Source organism: Manis javanica, chromosome 2 (genome assembly GCF_040802235.1).
Source record: "Manis javanica isolate MJ-LG chromosome 2, MJ_LKY, whole genome shotgun sequence".
In the NCBI taxonomy this organism is placed as follows: domain Eukaryota; kingdom Metazoa; phylum Chordata; class Mammalia; order Pholidota; family Manidae; genus Manis; species Manis javanica.
The window spans coordinates 87,220,001-87,237,024 of record NC_133157.1 but is presented as its reverse complement, the minus strand read 5'-3'; the positions used below and the strand labels follow the sequence as shown (position 1 = coordinate 87,237,024).

General features: G+C 38.6%; 2 protein-coding genes across 2 annotated transcripts in view; one reads left to right on the top strand and one right to left on the bottom strand.

The window, feature by feature from the left end:
* LOC140847731 (endogenous retrovirus group FC1 Env polyprotein-like) overlaps positions 1-17,024 on the top strand; it is a 491,917-nt gene that overhangs the window by 153,196 nt on the left and 321,697 nt on the right. The window lies entirely within an intron of this gene.
* Positions 6,752-17,024, bottom strand: part of LOC108387533 (uncharacterized) — a 127,160-nt gene continuing 116,887 nt past the window's right edge. Inside the window, 1 exon segment of the mRNA XM_036991201.2 lies at positions 6,752-17,024. This exon segment is cut by the window's right edge and continues 734 nt beyond it. The gene's annotated coding sequence lies outside the window, so the exon portion shown is untranslated.

The window sequence follows — 17,024 nt, the reverse complement described above, 5'->3', positions numbered from 1 at the left end:
CATTAATTCTTCTTTCTTTCTGCCTTATGGATTTCTCTCTTGTTCTAGCAAATGGTAGAATCACCTGGGGACCCTGGAGAAATTAATTTTCTGTATACCTGCTTCATGCTATTACACACATATGAGAAGCCTGCTTACAGAGGGTATTTGCATGGTTGCACTCAGTGATACACTTGGTAAGCATTCCTATCTTGGTGCTTGCCCTGGTTACCTATTGCCTGTTTGACAGATGGGCACTGGATTGCAACTGGTTGTCTAACTGCATATTACTAAACCTTAATTACTACTATAAATTCACTGCCTGCTAAATTAACTGAGTGACGATTTAATTCTATCATCCACTCTGACTTGAAAGCCAAGGTGGCAGGCAGCCTAGTTGTGTAGCCCACCTAAAAGGAAGAAATACAGGGAGTGTTGCCAGGGTGGGTGTCTGCCTGCTTCTGTCTCAGGCTTAGGTGCCTCTATTCTAAGGTGTCAAATGGAGGCAATCTTGAGCAGTCTTCAGTGTCAGGTAACTAGGTAAAAGAAAAGTTGTAAAAACTTATGTGAAACTTTACCTGCTTCTGGTTAGCACAACATGCTTTAGGATGTTCAAACAAGAACATGTAAGCTCTATTCTGTGTGTGTTAAGGATGAGGCAATGACACCAGGGACTTGTTTCCAAGTAAACATGGGTCACTAGCCAAGGGTTGGGGTGAACATATGCAGGCCAAGGTTCCATGAAGTTTAGCAGACGTCACCTGTCTGGATGAGAACTGAATGAATGGCATCAGATACGCAGTGCTGAGAGATGAGACCTTTCCTGGCCATCCATTGTTGAGAGCACTCGATGGCCACCTTGAGCATTCAGTGAAATCACGTCTCAGGAGTAAGAACTGTATCCTTGGGCAGGGCTCAACAAATTATGGCCTGGTGGTAAAATCTATCCCATTGCCTGTTTCTGTAAGATTTACAGGTTGAGAATGGTTTTTACTATGTCAAATGAGTGGAACAAATTGAATATCTTTTACACGTGGAAGTCTAAAGATTATCTAAAGATAATCTAAAGTTAAAGATTGTCTTTAAATAAAGTTGTATTGGAAAACAACTATCTCCATCTGCTTATTGCCCTCGGCTCCTTGCGCCACTACAGCAACCATTTAAGAGTTGCAGCATGGACACTGTCATGGGGGCACTTGAGCTGCTTCACACTGCTGCTTGTGTTCCAAAGTCCAATGACACAGTTTCAGTCAAAGTGCCATATTGCAGTTTTTAAAAACTAGTTAAATATCATGTCAAAACAAAAGATAAAAATGGGCTTAAAGTACAGTGGATTGTGGATTGTGTTGAATTGGCTGTCAATACATCTACATCCAGGAATGAAAATGACACTCTAGATGTACACAAAGTGTCCCATATATGCAGGTGGTATTGTAAACTCTCACTTTGCTTTTAGAGATAAGCAGCTTCCAGGAAATTTGGATAAATTCGAACAGAGTATCTCAGAACATTACTTCATGAAATAACAAAATGTGGCTGCTATCAAACCAAGTTTTCAAATGACACACTTGTTAGCTAAGAAAGGAAAGCCGTTTGGTAATTTATGCTAATTAGGCTGTATTTGATTGCAGCACAAAAGTTGCATGTCCAGGAAAAAAAAAACTTGCTTGACCCTTACTGTTTTTGTGAGGACATTTGCCTTAAGTTGAGGACAGTGAGAGAAAAGTTAATAGGAAACAAGGCAGGTGATTGAAGTGGTTTTTCCAGGCTCTTGAGCCAATATTTTCAGTACTATTCTGTTGCTGTTCATGTCGTCCGTCTACATTTAAAGTGACTGAAGGATTAGCCTCTGAACAATATATGGAACATGTGGAACACTTACAGTTGAGAATACTTTAAAAGAAGTGGATATGCTTATTTAATATGACCAGAGAAGGAATCTGCTAAGCTGTGTTACAACGTACAGGAAAAATATGTGTAGAGCAAAAAGAGGTTTAGTTGAACAAATTTAGAAACCTTATTAAAAGAACATCATTAAAAATGTTTTAATTGTGTTAATGAAGTGTGAAGAGTAAAGCTTCACATGGTCTCATGGATTTAGCTATCCATGAATTTTGTTGTTTTAGTAGTAGAAGCTGAATATTTTGTCTTAACCTACCACACAGCTTGTCAATAATTTATCAGCAGTAAATATATATTGTGACTTTTTTTATCTCACAGTCATGACAGAAATTTTTCTGAGCAAGAGAAAAAGCCCTCAGCACACCTAACGAGCTGTGTACACCTTTGGGAATTAGCATTTGCTATAGATTTGATCATCTTTCTGGATTCAACTTAAAGTAACAAAACAGTACTCGTGTGAAACATACTGTAGTAAAGTCATTTCAACAACTAACCATTCCTTGTGGTCGAAAACTGAAGATGGAAGATCTGCATTCCCACATTTCCCAAGCTAAAAACTGTTCTAGCAGCATTTTTGGCTTTGATGTAAGTGTAAAGGAAATTTCCTTACTTTGAAATAAATTTTTGCAGCTTGAGGACCTGCTATTCAGTATTTAACTGGAAGTGATCATTTGCAGCTTAGGATGTTCAGAAGCAACTGTCTAAGGAAGCATCAGCTCTGTAAATGCCTTTCTAGTTATAAATATGCTCATATATGAACAGTCAGTATTTGGCAGTATGTATTTGTGTGGAAAGACATTTTTGAAGATGAAATATGTAAAATCTCATTACATATCACATTAACCCTAGGTGAATATTTGCAGCTGATTTAGAAATAGGGTGGTAATTCTGAACCCCAATTAAATCAGTTGTAGAATTCCAGTCAGATTTAGTAGAACCGTATTACATAAAGTTGTACTCATTATATTTACACTTAGGATTTCATAATAACAATTTTGTATATGTTCCTTTTCATTCATTAAGGACCTATATAATAGTTTTGTTACTTTCTTCACAAAGTCTAAAATGTGTATTATCTGACTCCTTACAGAGTTTAATGACACCCCAGTGAAAGGATGCTGCTCTAGAATTAATTTCAAGACCATAATTGACAGGGCTGCAAAATAAGCAAGACCTGACAGATCCAGGCAGTCTGATAATTCAGTTGCTTGCCTGGACAAAAGTGTCCTGTAATGGAAGTCAGCATAGTCCAGCATGGTCGGTTGAAAAGTTTCCCCCGAAGTTCATGTTCACCTGGAACCTCAGTGTGTGACCTTAATTTCTGGTGCAGTTAAAGATGGTGATGAGATTATACTGGATTAGTATGGACCCTAAAGCCAATGAGCATATGCTCAGAAGAAACAGACAAGCAGTAAGAGATCTGCAGGTACAGGCTGAGACTGGACTGAGGTCTGCAAGCTGAGCAATAATACTGTGGTCCACTGGAACCTGGGACAGCAAAGGAAGGATCCTCCCCCAAAGTCCAGTGTGGCCCTAGTGAGACTTTGATTTTTTAATTTTTTGCTCTAAGCACCTAAGTGTGGCAATTTGTTACAGCAGCGTTTTTTGCAACATACTCTCTAAAATATCCAGCATAAATCAATCACTAGCTGGCATATATAATGTGTTAAGCAAAATAATGTGACCCAAAGTTGAGAGGAAAAAAAGGCCTGAAATAATCTACATGTAATTACAAGTGGATTTTGAAGTTGGTTTATTAGGTTTAAGGGAGAAACAAATATGAGTGATGAAAGAAGTCTCAGCAGAGAACTCAAATATGAAAATGAACCAAAAGAGAGTTCCAGAACTCAAAAACAAGACTATCTGATTAAGAAATCAGTGGGTGAGTTTAACAGTACATTGAAGATTACAGGTGAAAGGGGTTATAAACACGAAGGAAGACATATAGCAGTTCTCCATGCTTAAAATTAGAAAAAGTTTTTTTGAAAAGCAAGGACTCAGTACTTTATTGGAAAATACCAACTGATTCAACATGTAACTGTGGGAAAAGTGGGAGTGATAAAATATTCTCTGTGGCAGTGAAGTATTTGAAGAAATAATGGGTGAATAATATCTAATTTGGTGAAAAGTCACCTTACACATCCAAGGGAAGTTCAACAAAATCAAGCAAGGCAGAAGAAAACCTCACCCAGGTACAGTGGTGACAGCAAAGATAAAGAGGCCATCTTGAAAGTCCAAGAAGGCAGGCACTACACATTGGGGACAGCTGCGTAAGTGACCACACTTAGTGGAAACAGCAGAAGCCAGAACAAAAGGAAATTACTTGAAGTGGTGAAAATGGGTGGGGCTCCCATCAATTCAGAATTCTGTGTCCTACCCCACAATTCAAAAGGGAGGGTGGAAAATTGACAGTTTATTGCCTGCAGACCTTGCACCAGAAACGTGCTGTTTTGCCTCCAACAGGCATTTGGTGATGATGAGAAACCCATCTGTCACAACTCAGGAGAGATGAGGGTCTCTGGCATCTGCTCTGGGGAGGCCCAGGATGCCGCTAAACATCGTACACATGACAGCCTTCCACGCTAATATAGCGACAGCTCTGGGGTGGAGGACTCCTGGCCTTCAGGAATCGTCCCAGAACAGACAACGATGGGAAACCATGGAGATTCCATTGTACATTGCTAGATTTATGCTGGAATAGAGTGGGAGTCCCCAGCCAGAGGTTAAGCAGCACAAAAATAGTTAAGAGGCTTAAATCTCACTGTCATGTAAACGCATTCAAGTAAATCTATGAGGCCCACAAATGCTCTACAGATCGTGGGATTTTAAAATGTTCTAATGGAAAAGGGCCATGGATAATTTGTTGGATTTAGGATGAGTATCAGTTGAAGAGGAAGCAAGGGGTCAGGATCCTGGTGCCCGCTCAGAAGATGTGGCTGGACTCTTGTGGTCAGTCACACCAGAAAGTGAATCGTTCCCAATATCCTCCCATGAAGCCCTGCCCTGTGGGTGTTGATGCCAGGGTTCCTGTTTGCGGAGCCTAAGAATGAGCTTCACAAACACCTAAGGTAGGAGAGCAAGGTACAGGCTTTTATTTAGAGAGAAAGTGAGAGGACAGAGCTCTCAGCTCATGCCAGGAGGGGACAAGAGAATCCGTGGTTGGCTCATTGTTTAGGGGTTTTATGAGCGGTTGAGGATTTTCAGGAATGAGGGTAAAGGGTTAGGGGTGCAGACTTGTTGAGTGGCCCCAGAATGCTCATTCTTGATGAGTAACAGAAGAGATTTTCAGCTCTGATTCTTTCTCAAGATAGCAGTTTTCCTCTGGGAACATGTCAATTAAGACTGCCTACCCTGCCCTCAAGGTGGGCTGGGTTGTTGTCTGGTAAAAGTAAGTTAAGAATCTTAGTTCTTAACTTCTTAGGCTGTTTATGGTTGGGCTTGCTTACTAAATTAGTCTTTTTCCTGGGTTGCAGATTACTTGGTTAGGATCAGAGAAGGAAATATAGCACATAGGTACAGTTAAAATAAGCTGGGCCTTTTAGCAGGCTAAGGTAAATTTTATAGTGAAGTCACGGGTTATGCTGAGACACTTTTCTTTATCTGCGGAACACTCAAACATTCCAGGCTAAGTTGCTGCTGGCCTTTTGAGTTTTAACTGATCTCACCGAAGATGTCTATATTCCCAGTCCGGTATCTCTACCCTAGAGAATTAGTGTGACTGACTTTGCATAATGCTTATCACAGAGTTTCAATAGGGACTTCTTTGCACATTGCTACATTGTTCTGACTGTAATTATCTTGCTCTGCTTTTTCGCCGAAGGCCCTCACCCTACTCTGCCTAATCCCACGGTCCCTGTGTCACTGATGTTCTGGCCTTTGTATGTTGTTCGCCCAGTAGCATCTGGACCAGGGTGACAGCGTCATCAGCACTGTCCTCAGTGCAGACGGAGGGGAAAGGACCACAGGCAACCGGTCCTCTTACTGCCCAGGTCGGGAGGCGGGCCGGCCTTCAGCGGATGCGCCCCCGAGCCACGCCCTCCGAGGAGCTCACGTGGCACGCGTGCGCAGTGGCCCCGGCCCGCGTTGTCCCGGCGCCGTGTGGTTGGTGAGCACCGTGGCCCGGGAGGCGGTGCAATTCTGCAGTATCGCCGTACACGCTGCGCTCCAGCAGGCGGTGGGCTCGGTTTGGGAAGTGACCTTGGTGGGTGCTCAGGCCGAGCATCTCCGAGGAGGGCTTCGCTGGGAGCACCGCGCGCCCAGGGGTGAGGCGGGGATGTCCTCCCTCGCGGCCGGAAGTCCTCTGAGAGCCGCCAGCGTTGCGCCGCGGCGGTGGCGCTAGGCGACGCGTCTCCCCTTTGGGGACAAGTAATGGAGCATCGTTTCTCCGCCGATCTGGCGCCCCTGTCCGCCGGCGGAGCCCAGAAGGCGGCTGGGACCCCGGCGTCCGGGCTCGGGTGCCTCCTGCGCCCCCCTCTGGACTGGTCCCGGCCCCGTCCCGGCGAGGGGAGGGGCCCTGCAGTCGCGAAGCGCGGGGAGAGTCCGGAACAAAGGGCTGCGCCGCGCCCGGAAGCCCCTGTGAACGCCGCCGGGGCCTCGGGGACAGCGAGTTTCAGCAGCGAAAACGGGTCAAATCTGCAAAGTTTAAGAGGGAGCGGAATTCCCTACCGCTTCTCAGCTCAGAATTTCTGACATTTGCTTTGACCCAGTAAGTGAGAACATTGCCCGATTGATTCCCAGCATTTCTACTGTCCCCTCCCCTCGGCCTTTCTCAAAAACATTCACAAACAGCGCCCTAGGGTTTTATTACCGAGTTATTGGGATGATTCTTTGAAATCCATTTATGAAGGATAAATCTATTCCCACTGATAGGTCAAGTTCAGTTTTTTTTTTAAAGACTTTAATTTTGAAATGTAGATTCACAGGCAAACAATACAGAGAAGTCCTTGCACCCTTCTCGGCTTTCCGAAATGGCAACCTTTTTTTTTTTGCAACATCTTAATTCTGGTACAATATGAAAACTAAGAATAAATAACATTGGCACAATTCTAATACACTAGACTTTGGATTTCAACAGTTTTGACACTGCAGTTTAATTTTATCTTTAAAATTTTCTTATTTCTTAATGGAGATATAATTGGCATATAACGTTACGTTAGTTTCAGGTGTACAGAATAATGATTCAATACATGTGTGTATTGTAAAATCACAAGTCCAGGTAACATCCTTCACTGTTACAATTTTTTTCCTTGTGATGAGAACTTTTAAGATCTACTCTTAGCAACTTTCAAATATGCAATATTATTAAGTTAAAACACTATGCAAACTATGCAATTTATTTACTTATATTTTTTGATCCCCTTCACCCATTCCCCCCGCCAACTCCCACTTAAGCTTTTTTTTTTTTTTTAATATTCCACAGGAGAGATCATATGTTTTTATCTTTCTCTGACATTTCATTTAGCATAATACTGTCAAGGTCCATCCATGTTGTCACAAATGACAAGATACTTTTTTTATGGCTGAATAATATGTATATCCAGTGTGTGTATACAGTTTGTTTCCTTATATTCACTCTTGTAACTACTACAGTGAACATTGGGAATGCACATCTTTTTGAGTTAGCATTTCATTTTCTTCAGATAGATATCCAGTAGTGGAATTGCTGAATCATTTGGTAGTTCTATTTTTCTGAGGGAGCTCCATACTGTTTTCCATAGTGGCTGCACCAATTTACATTCCCACAAACAGTGCACAGGTGTTCCCTTCTAGCCATTCCAACAGATGTGAGGTAATGGCTCGTGGTTTTGGATGTCTTCTTCAGAAAAATGTCTATGCAGACCTTCTACATACTTGTAAATCAAATTTTTTTTTTTTTGCTACTGAGTTATATGAATTAAGTGTTATGGGTATTAGCTTACTAGAGATATGATTTGCAAATATTTTCTCCCATTCACTAGGTTGCCTTTTTGTTCTGTTGTTTTCCTTTCTGTACAGAAACTTTTTAGTTTGATGTCATCTCACTGATTTCTTTTTGCTTTTGGCATCAAATCCAAAAAGACATTGCCAAGAAACTTACCATGTTTCCTTCTACTAGTTTTATGGTTTCAGGTCCAGTGTTCAAGTCTTTAATTGGTTTTGACTTAATTTTTGTGTATGGTGTAAAATAGTCATCCAGTTTCATTCTGCATGTATCTATTCAGTTTCTCCAACATTTATTGAAGAGACTGTCCTTTCCCATTGTATATTCTTGACTCCTCTGTTGTAAGTTAATTGACCATTTATGTGTGGGTTTCTCAGGTCTCTCCCCTTTTTGTTGTTGAGGTATATAAAATAAAATGCACAAATCTTAGTGGACACTTTGAGGGGGTTCTGATGTGGAGTCTCTGTTCTGTTCCAGTGATTTATGTGTCTGTTTTTATGCCAGTACAATACTGTTTTAGTTAGTATAACTTTGTAGTATAGTTTGAAACCAAGGAGCTTGGTGCTTCTAGTTTTATTCTTTCTCAAAGTTGCTTTGGCCATTTTGGGGTTTGTTATGGTTTTGTACAAATTTAGGATAATGTATTATATTTCTGTGAAAAATTACATTGGAATTTTGATAGGGCTTGCACTGAATCTGTAAATTGCTTTAGGAAGTATAGACATTTAACAATAAATTGACTTTTCCAATCCATGAGTATGGAGTATCCTCCCATTTATTTGTCTTGTTCAATTTATTTTCATTTTTTGTTTTTCTTGTGGAGCATCCTTGTCTGGTTTTGGCATCAGGGTAATGCTGGCCTCATAAAATGAGTTTGGAAGAGTTCTCTTCTGTTTTTTGGAAGAGTTTGAGAATAAGTGATATTAATTTCTTTAAATGTTTGGTAGAATTCAGCAATGAGGCTGTCTGGTTCTGGAATTTTGTTTGTTGGCAGGTTTTTGGATGCAGATTCAATCTCCATAGTAGTAATTGATTTGTTCAGATTTTCTAGTTCATCATGATTCAATCTTGGTAGATTGTTTCTAGGAATATATCCGTTTCTTATAGGTTGTCCAATTTTTGGCATATAATTGTTCATAGCAGTCTCATGATCCTTTGTAATATCTGTACTATCAGTCTCTTTCATTCTTTTTTCTTAGTGAGTCTTCCTAAAGTCTTGTTAATTTTATTACCTTGTCAATTTATCATGTTTAGATTCATGTAACCACCACCACAATCAAGATACAGCACTCTTCCATCAGGTCTCCATCTCTAATTGTCATTTCATATAAATAGAACCATATAGTGTATCTTTTATACTAGCCTCTTTCAGCATAATTCCTTTGAGATTCATCAAAGTTGTGTATCTAAAATAGTTTTTTTATTGCTGCATAGTATCCAAAATACATATTATGGATGTACCTGTTTACACATTCACTTATTGAAAGACGTTTGAGTTTCCAGTTTTTAAATATCAAATCTGATATGAACAATGTGTATATGGTTTTTTTTTTTTTTTTTTTTTTTTGTGTGTGTGTGTGTGAGCATACATTTTTGTTTCTCTCGGATAAATGCCCAGGAGTGAAACTGCCTGTTTGTATGCCATGTTATGTTTATAGTTTCATAAGATGCTGCAGAAGCATTTTCCAGATGGTACCATTTTTATTTCCATCACCAATATGAGATCTTGTTCTTTAATATCCTTTGTAGCATTTGTTGTATTTTTTAAAGCTTAGCCATTCTAATAGGTACTGCATCAGTTTTAAGCTGCAATTTCTTAATTTCAAATTATGTTCTGTATTATCTTTTCACTTTATGTGCCATTGTGTTCTGTGCCTGGGTCTTAATTTATGGAGGTGACTTGAGTTATGACACAGAGAGGTCACATTGAAAGAAAAGTTTAACATCACCCACAGTTTCCCTAGAATGAGAGGCACATCACACCATGCACAGACATGGAAGAAACATCAAGTTTGTTAAGGTGGCAGAAGACAGGAATGAGGGAAAAGCTAAGGCCAGGGCTTTTATTGGGGTTTCTGTGGGGAAAGGCAAGGGTGGGTAGAGTAAGCAGTTTAGCACCATATAATTTGAATGATTCCAATGGTCTTTAAACTATAGGGATGGTACCAACTTATGTAGTACTCAGCCCTGGAATTATTAAGGCTTAGAAATACTTCCTGTTGGGGTGTATTGGCCAGGAAGAAATATAGCTCTGGATAGTTTTCATATAAAAAAAAGTTTCTGGCTGAGTCATTTGCTATCTCTAAGAATTGGCTAGCCACTGGAGAGGCAGTCTGTTCCAGCAAAAACAGAGTGTTGTAATGCTGGAACATAAGAATATACAGAAAATGGAAAAGTATACAACACACATTAGCATATTCTTATTGGCAAAGTTTTTGTTTATACCTTTTTTCCATTTCCTAATTGGATTTTGTTATTGTTTAAAAATTCTTTATATAAGTTGGATACAAGTCCTCTGTTGGATATATGGTTTAAAAATTCTTTTGCTCAGTCTGTAACTTGTATTTTCATTTTCATCCTCTTGTCATTGTCTTTCACAGAATGTTTTATTTTGTTCCACATCAATTTATTTCTTCTATTCAATCATGTATATGTTGTCATGATGAAGAACTTATGCATAATTAATTCTGGAAGAATATTTACCATAGTTTCTTCTAAAGTTTTGTACTTTTGCATTTTATATTGACACCTGTGATCCATCTTGAATTAAATTTTGCATAAGGCTTGAGGCTTAGATACACTTGTGTACACAGCATATAGATATATAATAATTGATTTTTTTTCTGTTGATCTCATAGCCTTGAATTGTTAAATTCTAGGAAGCTTATTTTTGATTCCTTGGGATTTGTACAGTTTTGTCATATGTAAATAGGTATAGATTTTTTCCTCATCCAACTTATATGCCTTTTATGTCTTTCTTGTTTTATGCTGGCTAGACTTCTAGTACTATGTTGAGTAAAAGAGATGAAAGTGGACATCTTGGACTTGATTCCAATTTTAAGAAGACGTTCAATCTTCATGATTAACTATGTTAGCTATGTTTTATAATAGATTATCAAGTTAGTGACATTTCAATTGCTGAGGCTTTTTTAAAGTCATAAAAGTGTTAAATATTGTCCAATGCTTTTTCTGGGTTGATTTAATCATGTCATTTCCCTTTTAAGCTTAATACGATGGATTACATTATTTTCAAATGTTGAACAAGCCTAGTATTTCTGGGATAAGCCCTTTGTTGTGATGTAAATTTGTTGTTTTTAACTATTGATAAATTTGATTTGTTAGTAGGTTTTTTTTGTTAAGGTATCATTAATATACACTCTTATGAAGGTTTCACAAGAAAAACAATGTGGTTATTACATTTACCCTAATTATCGAGTCCCTCACCATACCGCACTGCAGTCAGTGTCCACCAGTGTAGTAAGATGCCACAGAGTCCCTATTTGTCTTCTCTGAGCTACACTGTTCTCCCCATGACCCCATACACACCATGTGCACCAATCAGGATACCCCATAATACTATTCTCCCTCCCTCCTGCACCCTCCCCTTGGCAACCACTAGTCCCTTCTTGGAGTCTTGTTATTTTGTTACTTCAGTTTTGCTTTGTTGTTATACTCCACAAATGAGGGAATTCATTTGGTATTTGTCTTTCTCTGCCTGACTTATTTCACTGAGGGTAATACCCTCTGGCTCCATCTGTGTTGTTGCAATTGATAGGATTTGTTTCTCATGGCTGAATAGTATTCCATTGTGTATATGTACCACATCTTCTTTATCCATTCATCTACTGATGGACACTTAGGTTTCTTCCATTTCTTGGCTATTGTAAATAGTGCTGCAATAAATATAGGGGTGCATATGCCTTTTTGAATCTGAGAACTTGTTTTCTTTGGGTAAATTCCTAGGAGTGGAATTCCCAGGTGAAATGGTGTTTCTATTTTTAGTTTTTTTGAGGAACCTCCATATTGCTTTTCACAATTGTTGAACTAGTTTACATTCCCACCAGCAGTGTAGGAGGGTTCTCCTTTCTCCACATTTGTTGTCCCTCTCCAGTATTTGTTGTTCCTAGTTTTTTCTAACTGGTGTGAGGTAACATGTCATTGTGGTTTTAATTTGCATTTTCCTGATAATTAGCAATGTGGAGCATCTTTTCACATGCCTGTTGACCATTTGAATTTCTTCTTTGGAGAAGTATTCATATTTTCTGCCCACTTTTTAACCAGGTTATTTGCTTTTTGAGTGTTGAGGCATATGAGTTCTTTATATATTTTGGGTGTTAACCCTTTGTTGGTTGCAAGTAGGTTTTTGAGGATTTTTAAAATAAAAATTCATGGGAAATCTTTTGTTCTCTTCATTTTTTTATCTTTGTTGTGTTTTGTCACAAGAAATAATGAGTTGTAAAAGTTTTCCCTTATTCCATTTTGTTGAAGAATTTGTGTAGAGCTGATGTTATTTCTTGTTGTGGAAGGATTCTCCATTGCAATCAATGGGGCCTGAACTCTTCTGTTCTGAAATTCTTTTTGTATGAAATCTACTTATTTAAAAGCTAAAAAAAAATTTAGGTAGTGTTTTGTCTTGAGTGATTTTTGGTAATTTGTGGCTTTGAGCCATAAACCTAAATATTGGTTTTGCCTAAGTTGTCAAGTTGACATACACAGAATTGTTTGTGGTATTCCCTGATCATCCTTTTACTCTGTGATAACATCTTTTTCTTTCCTCCTAAATTTGGTAGTTTGTATTTTTTTTCAATCAAAGATTTTTCAATTTTATTGATCTTTTCAAAAGGATCAACTTTAGGTTTCATGGACTTTACTGTTTTTGTTTTCATTATCATTGAATCTTGCTCTTATTTCTTGCCTCTGCTTGCTTTGGATTTTCTTCTTGTTTCCTGAGGGTTTAGAGTGTTTATTAATTTGAGATCTTCTTTTCGAATGTAAGCATTTAGTGTTATAAATTTTCCACTCAGCTGCCTTAGCACCAAGGTACAAATCTGGACAAGTTTTTTTTTTTCATTCAGTTCAAATTACTTTTTCACTAACTTCCTTTCTGTCCATGTTTTATTTAGAAGTGTATTGTTGAATTTCCAAGTGTTTGAAGATTTTCATTATCTTTTTGTTTGTAGTTTGCTTTCATTATAGTCAGAGGACATTTGCTGAATGATGTTTTAAAATTTATAGTTTATGTTATATGGTCTATCTTACTGATTATTCCATTTGTTCTTGAAATGTATATTCTGCTGTTGCTAAGAGGAGTGCTCTCTAAATGCAGATTATATTTGGCTGGTTGAGGTGCTGTTCTTTTATATTCTTGCTGATTTCCCATTTACTGGTTCCATCAATTTCTGAGAGGGATGTTTAATTTGATAACTATAATGTTTTTAGTTCTCTCAGGTTTGGTTCATGTATGCTGACATTCTGTTGTTTTATGCACACAGGATTGTTGTAGCCTTGTTGAATAGTGCCTTTTATCATGTCACTTTTTGCCCTGGAAATATTCTTTGCCATGAGGTCTATCTTTAGTGTTTGACTTCTTTCAGTTTAGCATGTTTGGAAGTCATCTGTGTTACAGTATGTACAAGTATTTTTTATGGCTAAATATTGTTTTTTACAATTGTACATTTTAGCCATTCATCTATTGAGGGACATTTGGATTTTCATCTGGTTATGGTGAACAGTGCTACTGTGACATTCATGTACACATTTTTGTTTTGAAATTAAAATATTTTGGGGGCATATATACAGGATTAGAATTGCTACAAAGACAGGCCAAGTAGTTTCTTAGTTTATTAATTATATATCAAGGGTCAATCAGCTGATAAACTAACATACTGTTCTGTGAGGTGGCAGTCAGTTCTTTAGAATACTGGAAGATCACTAAAATAGCCAATGAGCCAGGCAGGCTATTGGTGCTTGGGAATTGCAATCTCCAATAAGAAAACAAGTTTGTTTTTGCCCCATTATAGTGTCAAGCTACCCTGATAGAAGTATAAAATATATTATTTTTGCTGGCTTTCCAGGGAGACCTTTAATATAAGAAAATAAGTATTATTTATCTGGCAAGGAAAGATATAGAGGCAGGTCAGGTCAGAACAGGTCTTGTGCCCCTTGTTTTGAGGTTGGATCTGAGATTCTTGAGCCTGAGAAAACAAAGTTCCTCCTTAGAGCTATGACTTAGAAGTAAAAGTGAATGGAAGTACTGGTACAGTGGCTTAAAGATATGGTCCCAAGAACTAATTCCTTTGCCTTCCCATGTGGCGCTGAAAATCTGATTTACTGTTACTTTTGTTTTGCAAAATTGCTTGGACTGGTACTTAGTGTATTTGTGTGGAAGCAATGTAGAAGACACCACCACCACCACTGCAAAAACCCAAATGTCTACACTTTAGAACGCTAATAAAGAACTGATGCTATGTAGACAATTTTGAATTTGGCAATTCTAGTTTATTGAAAATAGTTTTCACTGACAAAGATCTGTGGAATAGTACTCTACACTTCTGAATATTTATTCTTATTCATATTCTTAAGAACAAGTTGTTTCTTTCAGCAATTTTTGAAAATATCCAAAGCACAAGTCTTTGAGTGGAGCTTACAGCAATAACTTTCCTTAACTATTTATAATAAAGAACTTCAAAAGACTATCTGCAGCATCAAGAGGAAAAATATCCAGACTTCACTTTGAAAACTCTATCTTCAACAAGTATTTCTGAGTACCCAACATGCAGAGGGACTGTTTCATATGCTTGTGTTGCATTATGAACAGATGCCCTCATCAAGGTTTTTTTTTTTAAATTAGCTTGAAGACCCTCAGTAGGCAGGTGGATAGAAAATTGGCTTCTCCAGTGTGTCTAGATGAGGCAGCCATCTGTTGAAATAAAAGTCCACAACCTGAAAAGGAGATCCTCCAGGCATGGATAAAGGAGAATTTATGACTATGACATAGACTGCAGTTTCAGTTGATAATTATTATAGATAAATCCTGTGGGCCTACCCCAACAAAAGGATAGAGATAAAACCAGAGTGATCATAAGACTTTGTCACCAGGCCTTTCCCTGAATGACTCAGATCACTTGGGTGAATCGGTCTCATCCTGATGGATAGATGATCATTAATGTAATAGCAAATCTAATCATAGTCCTAAAAGATTATATATAACAGGGGGTGTGAGATGATTCTAAATATCAAGAAACAGAAATATGTTAAAAATAGAAAACTTTATATTATCAACTATTATAGAAACAGCATAAACAGTAATCTCCCAATTTTGTTTCTGGGAATATAGCACTAAGTGGACATTTTTTTATTGCAGATGCATCTTGGTAATGCTGCTGGCAGCTTTAGAGAGATTCCATTTCCAAATTTCTAGAAGGTATTCTCTCCTAAACTGATTCAAATATTCTTCAGTGAAACACTCACCATCAGGCCAGATAAGAGTATTTCGGCTCAGATGAAGTATGTGCTAGCCCTGTTTACAAAAGTAAAGTACATTACTAGTAGAATGTATGGGTCATGAGCAGCCCTATGCAATACCTTTACAACTGATAATTGCCATATGAAGATATTTAAAATCAGTAGGGAAGGGTGAATTACCAAGTGGCATATGGAGCATTATTCATTAATGCAAAAGAAAGAGACTTGTAGATTCTTGCATCAAATGACCTTAAAGGAAGCCTTGGATACATGGAGACCTTACTTTGTTTCGAGTGTGAGATGATGAATGCTTTGGCAGTATGACATGGATCCAATAGCCATGCTGTTAGGGTAGTGAAGACTTGATCAGCATCTTGATTCTGGTCTCATCAGAGAACGGTCTCTTATGATGAGCATCTGGTTTAACAACCCAGATGTCATGCTCATTTAGCAGCTGTGACTTTTCCCCTACAGCATGGAGCACCAGAGGAGTGCTTTTGTCTCTAGTTTTACAACTGGTATGTCAAATATCATGAGACAGCAAGAACCTGAGTCAATAAAAAGGCACCGTTTAATCAAAGGGAATACTGACCAGAGTTGAGAACAACCCTGTGGCTTGCCGACTGACAGGGGCAGCCATATCAGTTTTGGGGTCTGCATAATGACCCTGAGGTTAGTCAGTGTCTGAGTGGTTTCAACTCACCCAACAATCAGTGAACCAGGCCCAGAGTAACCTCTGTGAGCACCCTACTGAGCTAACAGCTTTGCTTCAGATAGTCAAGTGGGGGTAAATTTCTTTCCTAAGGGATAGCTGCTAGTTTCTACAGCTGAGTTAACTGCTAGAGCAGGACAGCTGTATTCTTGAATATACCATGTACATCTCACACATGAAACTTGTTGAGTCCTTTATATCTTGGTAGTTAAGTCCAAGATGATACACCTCAAAATTGGAGTATCAAGTCAGAGGCCTCTGAGTCAGGTGTTTAGTGTACAAGAGCTCACAAGTAAACTAACAGCTGCTTTATACAAGGAGTATACTTAGTAGTCATCAGGGTTTCAAGCCTTTCCCTCATCTGTATGGGCACCTAATTTTTCCAGATGTTCCAATCAACAAAATCACTAGACTCAAGCCCCAGTTGGTCATTGAGGATTGTGGGATCTCAAGGAATTCCCTGATAAGTTATGATGGGAAGAAAAAGTACACACATAACATTCCTACCATACACTCAGATTTAGAAGTAAACACAGTACACTGCACTGGCCCCACTTATTCATATGATCACATTCATTTCCCTTCCTTACTGTAAACCCTGCTCTAATGACTATCTAAATCGAAATACTCCTGCCTCTGTGGGAAGATGTTCACTTGAGTATCTGTAACCAAAGAGCCATAAAAGTCTTAAGTCCCTCCCCTTCCTCAAAATTTCCCAGAATACTTAGGTGGGTGCCAATGGCCTTGGGCTCCCTTTGGAGTCCAAAAAACCCCTTTCCCCTTAAAGCAGCTGGGGTATATGAAGGTAGCAGATGTGAAGGGAAAGTGGCTTGTCATGAAGCAAACCACATTTATTTAGTTGCATTAACAGCTCTTCACCACCCAACCAAAAAACAAACCTTACAACTTCTTAGATTCACCTGTATAAGGTGATGCCGTATATTTCACTACATTGAAAGGATGCCTTTTTTACATACTTCCTGGTGATTTTTGAGGAACTCCTTGACACACCAACCCTGTAATAAGATTTGCATTCTCTGGGTGAAA